Raw genomic sequence first — 8,411 nt, 5'->3', positions numbered from 1 at the left:
GTGTAAAAGACAGGAGAAATTGAAGAAACGTATCAGAAAATTTTGGAACAAGATCAAGAGGAACAATATAAGAATCATAGGAGTCCCCAAGGAACAAAAAGGCAAAGCGACGAAAAACTGCTAGTTAATGAAATCACAATTAAGAATATTTGGAGTTGAGGGACACATGAACCCAGATAAAAGATGCTTAAAGTGCTATAATGAAAATAAAACTGAACAGAAAACTTCAAGATATATCATGATAAAAATTATATAAGTTAAAAAGATAAAATATGGAAAGTGGGAAGATGAAATAACTCACATACAAAGGAACTCACATAAGATTTACAGTGGATTTATCTAAAGAGTAAAACCAGACTAAAAGAGAATGGCGGGGTATGGCCAAACAACAACAGCAGCAGCAATAACAATAACAACAACAAAGTGTACTCTATCCAACTCGGCTATCATTCGGCTTTGGATAAATGGTACAAAGCTTCATGGACAAAAAAACTTTAGAAAGTTGATAGCCATGAAACATTTTGAAAATAATCATTAAAGGGACTTTAAAAAATAAAACAAACTTCAAAAATATTGATAGTTTCTGCAAAGTGATGGCAATGCATTTATTTAATCTAAGTAATCTCACTCAGTGTCAATCACCTGAACTCACCAATCAAGAGATACAGAGTGGCAGGAAAGATAAACAATACTACACCCACCTTTCAAAATCAAAGGTTGGAAAACAGTTTTATAGAAAAACAATTGCCTAAGAATGGCTGGGATTTTCATACTTATATAATATAAACTTCAAATTTTAAAAGGCGTTCATTGGAAAGATCGTTATAATTAATGATAATGGGATCTTTAGGAACATCAAGAACTTGAGATTTCTTAAACATAAATGTACTTAATGATGGACCACCAAGGTATTTAAAGCAACTACAAGGTATTTAATAAAACTAAAGAAGGATACTGACAGCAATACAATAGCACATGGATAGTAATAAAATATTTTAACAGTCTCCTCTCTCCTCTGACCGCTAGATAGATCAATAAGACAAAAACTCTATTAAGAAAACACAAACATTGAAAACATGAAACAAAAAATAATAAACTAATAGACTTGTATAAGTCTTTTCCTCCACAAAGTATTTGAGTACACATTCTTATCTGGTGCACATTGGTCATTCTTCAAGATAGATGTCATTCTGGGACACAAAATATCTCTCCTTTAAAATCAAAATACAATATAAGATAAATGCAATAAATACAAAATACAAGGTATACACAATATCAGTTGTGTTCCCAGATTACTGTTCTTTGAAACTGGAACACAAACAGAACTGGGAAATTTTCAAACACCTGAAAACTAAAAAACGTATTTCTGAAGTGGGATCAAAGAGGAAATCAGATAAGAAATAAAAATATTCCTGGAAACAAACGAGAATGAAGATAAAAGTTACCAGAACATATGAGACATAATAAAAGTAATGTTAAGAGGGCAGTTCATAGCTATCTAAGCATCATAAGGAATTAAGAAAGGGCCCAAGTAAAATGGCAGAGCTTAAGCTGCTAGAAAAAGACCAATAAAGGGATTTTAAAGTAAGCAGAAGAGGGAAATAATAAAACATCAAGAAAAGATAATAAATATCATCCAAATCAATGAAACCAAAAATTGCTTTTTTAAAAAATAAACAAGATCAACAATTTTGTAGGTTCATAAAATAGAAAGAGAGAAAAATCTAATGAGCTAAATTAGAAATAAAAGGGAGATGTTGCAATGGATACCAAAGAAATTCAAAGGACCATCAAATTAACTGTGAAAATTTTTATGCCATTATATTAGAGAACTTAAAATAATGGATTGATTTTTGAACTTTAAGAACTTTCCAAGGGTAAATAAGGAATAAATAGAGCTTTGTAACAGACTAATTACTATCAAGGAAACTAAATATTAAAAAACGTCTTTCAAAATCACAAGACAAGGTCCAAATGAATTTATTAGTGAATTCCTCCATATGTTCAAAGAAGACTTACATATAAACATTCTCAATAATTACAGAAAGTTGAAGAAACAGGAATCCTTTCAGCTTTATGAGGAAATGATATTCTAATAGCAAAACATAGAGTGCATTAAAAAATAAAATAATATACCAATTTCACTTGTGAACATAGATGAAAATATTCTCAACAACACATTGGAAAGTTAATTCCAACAATAAAATGAAAGAATCACATAGCACAATCAAGTAGCTCTTATCCTAGGAATGTAAGTATGGTTTAGTATATTGACGCCAACCAAAGTGATATAACATTGTCAATACAGTAAAATCAGTAAAATAAAAATGTCTTATGATTATATTAGTAAACACAGTAAAAGCAAATAAAAATATATTCTAGGCTTAATATTGCATAATTCATACTCAACACAATTCTGTTTTGAAATAGAAAAGTTTATTGAAAAATAGAAGAGAAAGTGAGAAAGTGACTCTCCAGCTGGGGAGAAACTTCATATAGGACTAAATTCACTATGGCCTCAACACAGTTCTGATAAAAAAAAAAAGCTCATTATATTTTTAAAGATAGACTAAATATTGTCAAACTTTCTATGGAGTAATAAAACCCCTGAATAACCAAAACAATCTTAGGTTAAAAAAGAAGACTTTGGTTAAAGAAGACTTTTCTTTCTTCAACTTTACATATTATACTATAAAGCTACAGTAATCAAAACATGTGACTATAATAAAGACAAATTCTCACATCAAAGGAATGGAATTGAAAGTGCAGAGACAGCCCCTCATGTATACATCAGTCAATATTTGACAAAGGAATGAAGACTGTGACATAGAGCAAGAAAAGTCTCCTCCACAAGTGGTGCTGAGAAAGTTGGTTAGTCACGAGAACGAATTTAGACCTTGTATCACATCTTACATAAAGAAGAATTTAAAATGGATTAAACAGATAAGTTTTTTTTTGGGGGGGTTGGGCTTATTTTGCGAGGGGGGGCGATTTTTGGGTCACATCCGGTGATGTACAGGGGTTACTCCTGGCTCTGCACTCAGGAATTACTCTCTAGCGGTGCTCAGGGGACCATATGGGATGCTGGGAATCGAACCTGGGTAGGTCATGTCCAAGGCAAACACCCTACCCGCTGTACTATCGCTCTAGCACTTGGTGTTCATCAACACTATTTTAAAATGGATAAATAAAAACCATTTAATAAATGCAGAGAAATTCTTGACAAGATCAAACATCAATTTATGATAACAACACTCAAAATAAGAGCATAAGGAGCCTTACTCAAGATAGTAAAGCCTATCTATAACAAGCCCACAGCAAATATTATTCTTTTTAAAAAATTTTATTGAATCACCGTGAGATAGTTATAAGCTTTCATGTTTGGGTTACAATCACACAATGATCAAACAACCATCCCTCCACCAGTGACAAACATTTTTCTTAATAGTCAAAAACTGAAAGCCTATGAATTTCAGGAGCGCTTGCTCCATTTCTTTGAAGAATGACAAGGGTATCCCTATCGGGATCGCATTGAATTTGTACAATGCTTTGGGGAGAATTGCCATTTTGACAATATTAATTCTTCCAATCCATGAGCAGGGGATATTTTTCCATTTCCTCATGTCTTCTTTTATTTCCTGAAGTAGTGTTTTGTAGTTTTCATTATACAAGTCCTTTACCTCCTTAGTTAAGCTGATTCCGAGGTATTTGATTTTTGGAGGCACAATTGTGAACGGGATAGCTTTTATCATGTCGCTTTCTTCTCTCTCACTATTTGCATATAAGAAAGCCATGGACTTTTGGGTATTGATTTTATAGCCTGCAACTTTACTATACGAGTCTATTGTTTCTAGGAGTTTCTTGGTAGAGGTTTTAGGGTTTTCTAAGTATAATATCATATCATCAGCGAATAGTGAGAGCTTGATTTCTTCCTTTCCTACCTGAATGCCCTTAATATCTTTTTCTTGCCTAATCACTATTGCAAGTACTTCCAGTACTATATTGAACAGAAGAGGAGAGAGTGGGCATCCTTTTCTTGTCCCTGTTCTCAGAGGGAAGGGTCTTAGTTTTTCCCCATTGAGGATGATGCTTGCCATAGGTTGTGGTAGATGGCTTTGACTATATTGAGGAAGGTCCTTTCTATACCCATTTTGGCCAGAGTTTTCATCATAAAGGGGTGCTGGATCTTGTCAAATGCTTTCTCTGCATCTATTGATATGATTATATGATTTTTATCTTTTCTTTTGTTGATATGATGGATTATGTTGATTGATTTCCGAATGTTAAACCATCCTTGCATCCCCGGGATGAATCCCACTTGGTCGTGGTGTATGATCTTTTTGATGAGTTGTTGAATTCTTTTTGCTAATATTTTGTTGAGAATCTTCGCATCTGTGTTCATCAGGGATATTGGCCTGTAGTTTTCTTTTTTTGTGGTGTCCTTGTTTGCTTTTGGTATTAGGGAGATGTGAGCCTCATAGAAACTGTTTGGAAGGGTTTCTGTTTCTTCAATTTCCTGGAAAAGTTTGAGAAGAACTGGCAATAGGTCCTCTTTAAATGTTTGGAAGAATTCGCTTGTGAATCCGTCTGGGCCTGGGCTTTTGTTTTTGGGAAGACTTTTGATTACCGTTTCAATTTCCTTGATGTTAATAGGACTATTCAGGAACTCCAGGTCTTCTTGGTTCGGCCTTGGGAGATTATACGAATCCAGGAATTTATCCATTTCTTCTAGGTTCTCTTGTTTCGTGGCATACAGATTTTCAAAGTAGTCTCTGATGATCTTTTGAATTTCATTGGTTTCTGTTGTGATATCCCCCTTTTCATTTCTGATTCGACTTATAAGTGTTCTCTCTCTCTCTCTTTCTTTGTGAGTCTTGCTAGTGGTTTATCAATCTTATTTATTTTCTCAAAGAACCAGCTCTTGGTTTCATTGATCTTTCGAATTGACTGGTTAAAGTAACTCTGGTACATCTACACAATGGAATACTATGTAGCCGTCAGAAAACATGAAGTCATGAAATTTGCATATAAATGGATCAACATGGAAAGTATCATGTTGAGTGAAATGAGTCAGAAAGAAAGAGACAGACATAGAAAGATTGCACTCATATGTGGAATATAATGTAACTGAGAAGTACAAGTTGGCAACGATGCAACTTCTGGCAGATATCTCTCTGGACTTAGTTACTAAAATACTAAAATACAGAAACCCCAAACCGAGAGGCCGCTAAATGTGGTCACTCGACCTCATACCTCTTCATCCTCAGCAATGGAAAACAAATTATCTAATGCTTCCTTTTCAGCAGGTCTGACTTTAGGGGAGAGACTCTCCAAACAATAATAGTGAGTTTTGTTGAAATATTGTGTGCAATCAAAGTGAAAGTAAAGTGAAATTTATTAGTTACACAGGTGGGGGAGCTAAGGGTGGGGGGGCTAGGGGCGTGGGGGGGCTAGGGGTGTGGGGGTGCAGGGTGGAGCTATACTGGGATTCTTGGTGGTGGAATATGTGCACTGGTGAAGGGATGGGTATTCGAGCATTGTATAACTGAGATTTAAACCTGAAAACTTTGTAACATTCCACATGGTGACTCAATAAAAAATTAAAAAAAAACAAACTGAAAGCATTCCAACTGAGATCAGGTACAAGGCAAGGGTGTCAATTTTCTTCTCTCTTATTCAACATTGTATTAGAAATCCTAACAACAGCAATCAGGCAAGAAAAGAAAATGAAATTGATTAAAATAGAAAATGAATTTAAATGATCTCTATTTGCATATGACATAATGTTATACATAGAAGACCCAAAAGAGTCTACAAGAAACCTTCTAGAAGCAATACACCAATACAGCAAAACATCAGGCTACAAAGTCAATACACCAAAATTGATTGCGTTTTTATACACAAATAACAATTAAGAAGAGAAAGAGAGAGCCATTACATCTTGAGAGGTATTTGATTTTTTCTACTTATTTTCATTGAATCTTAGACATATATATTCTTATGAGAAATAGAAGTTTTTAGTTATATGTTGGTATGTTATCCTATTAATCTCCCTGAATAAATGAATCTGTGAAGGGGTTCAGATGATGGTGACCATAATGACAATAAAACAGCAAAAATATTTGAAATAACATCAGGTGCTCTTGGTTATTACCCTTTGTTAATTTTTATTATAGGTAGATGTCTTTGCTAAAGGCTATTGTGTTCAAATACCATAATTGAGAATGAGTTCACCAATGGTTACAGAACTTTAAATGCAAAGTCTGCTAAACTATTTTAAGTAGAGGGTATTTATTTACTAGCTATGAAATTATAAATGTTAAGGCTGGTTCCTCATCTATAAAGTGGGATTATAAAATAAAAATTTTAATTATTTTTATTATATTTTAAATTAACATGTAAGGATGTCTCCTGATACATATAGTGTGTGTGAAATTACCTCTTTTTATATTTATTTCATTATTGAGGAGTTCTTATCTAGGTTTATTCCATCTGTATTCAATTCTTTTTAAAATATTCTGTTTCCTCTCTGACTCCATAAATGCCATTGGAATTTACAACAGGAATACCAAATAATCATGGACATTAATCAAAGGCTTTTTTAAATGTTGTTTGCAGTGCCAACAACAGGAATGGTGTCAACTGGACCATGGTGCTGCTGGCCCACATAGTATCAGTGCCCAAGACCAGCCAGGTTCCTCACTACCATGACTCTTAATCCCTCACCTTAACCCTTGACCTCTGATCCCTGGTCATGATACTGTATCATAAACCCTTGGTCCTTGACTCTTACCTCTGTTGCTGACCCCTCACCATTACTGCCAACTGATTGGTTGCTCCTCACCCCCTGACCTCCCCTCAACCAGTGCCCTTACCCATGACCCTGAAATCTGACCCTGAGTCATAATCCTGAACTCTAATACTGGCATTGCACAAAGCTAGACCTAAGCACTGACCTTACGGGATGCAACTAAAGAGGGGTCACAGGTAGGACCAGGTAGGTCCCTGAGAATGGCTTTGGGATCACAGTGGGCCTATCCCACATCAGAGCAGAGACATTCCATGATGCAGTGTGGCTCAGGTTGTACTCTTGGGAGCTGGGGATACAGGGGTGGATCAGCACCTCCCAGTAGCCTGTGAGGTCACCTTTCCCAGACATTGCATGACTCCATCCTACCACAGAGATGCCACCCTTTCTGACTACTGAGTTCCATTCTGTTTAAAGGGCAAGAACCTGGGACGTGTCACTATGACATCTCTGAGATCCCACTGGCACCTAAGGACATATGTCACCAGCCAATTCCTTCTTGGGCACCTTTTTTCAGTATCATCTCTGGGTCTCGGCATCAACCCAGACCATTAACACCAGGATGGGGTACCGTTGGAGGCCTCAAGGTCACTAATGTGACAGCCAGCCCCATATCTATGCTATTGTTTCTGCACCAGGAACAGCATCTGCCTGCCTCTGCGCCACCTAAACTAAACTAATCCCAAGAGGCCCAGACCCCTATATGTCTTTGTGTTTGTGTGTATGTGTGTGTGTGTGTGTGTGTGTGTGTGTGTGTGTTGGGGGACATACCTTGCAGTACTCAGGAATTAACCCTGGATCTGAGCTCTCTGAGTTCAGGGATAACTCAATGAGGGATCAGGGAACCACATGACGGCCTAGTAATCAAGCCCAAGTTTGCAGCATACAAGCAAATGCCCTGACCCACAATGCACCCCCCTTTTTTAGGTAAATGTGGAAATAACTTAAAATGGAAAACTCATTTATTATGATTATATGTAAAAGCAAAATTATTGAATACATCATAATACTTAGGCTTTATAATACATAAACACAATATTTAAATATCTATTTGTGGATGGTGACGTTGGGGTCCGGAAGCAACTCTGCAAGAGGATCTCTTTCAATATTTATTTATGATTCTCTCAAGATTTATTATGAGTCTCTGGGACATGGCCAGTTAATCAACTTATATGGTTCTAGAGGAAGTTCATGGGCATTATTGCCAGCTCCAGGAAGAATGGGGGATGGTGGGAGGAGCCCATCCCTGACAACCTGGAGATTTTGATCACAGAACCCACATACCTGTTTTTCAACAGATTGATTTCCTGGATAAGGCTCGTCCTGAGCTTGTGGAGTCCAGCCATGAGTTTAGTGGCTATTGGAGTGTGAACTTTTCAGCTGTAGGGCTCTGTTTGGACTGGTGGTGGGTTCACTCATCCCACTCTGGGGTACCCCAGATATGAGACTCAGCCTGGCATGTGGTCTGGAGGCATCTCTGCAGCTAGTTGATCTCCCTCAAGATTTATTTATGAGTCTCTGGATCGTGGCTCATTAATGGGCTTATACGGCACCAGAGGCAGTTCATGGGTGTGACTGCCAGATTCCCAGAAGAACAGGGAGA

Source organism: Sorex araneus, chromosome 4, assembly GCF_027595985.1.
Source record: "Sorex araneus isolate mSorAra2 chromosome 4, mSorAra2.pri, whole genome shotgun sequence".
In the NCBI taxonomy this organism is placed as follows: Eukaryota; Metazoa; Chordata; class Mammalia; order Eulipotyphla; family Soricidae; genus Sorex; species Sorex araneus.
Note: the sequence above shows the minus strand (reverse complement) of the source record.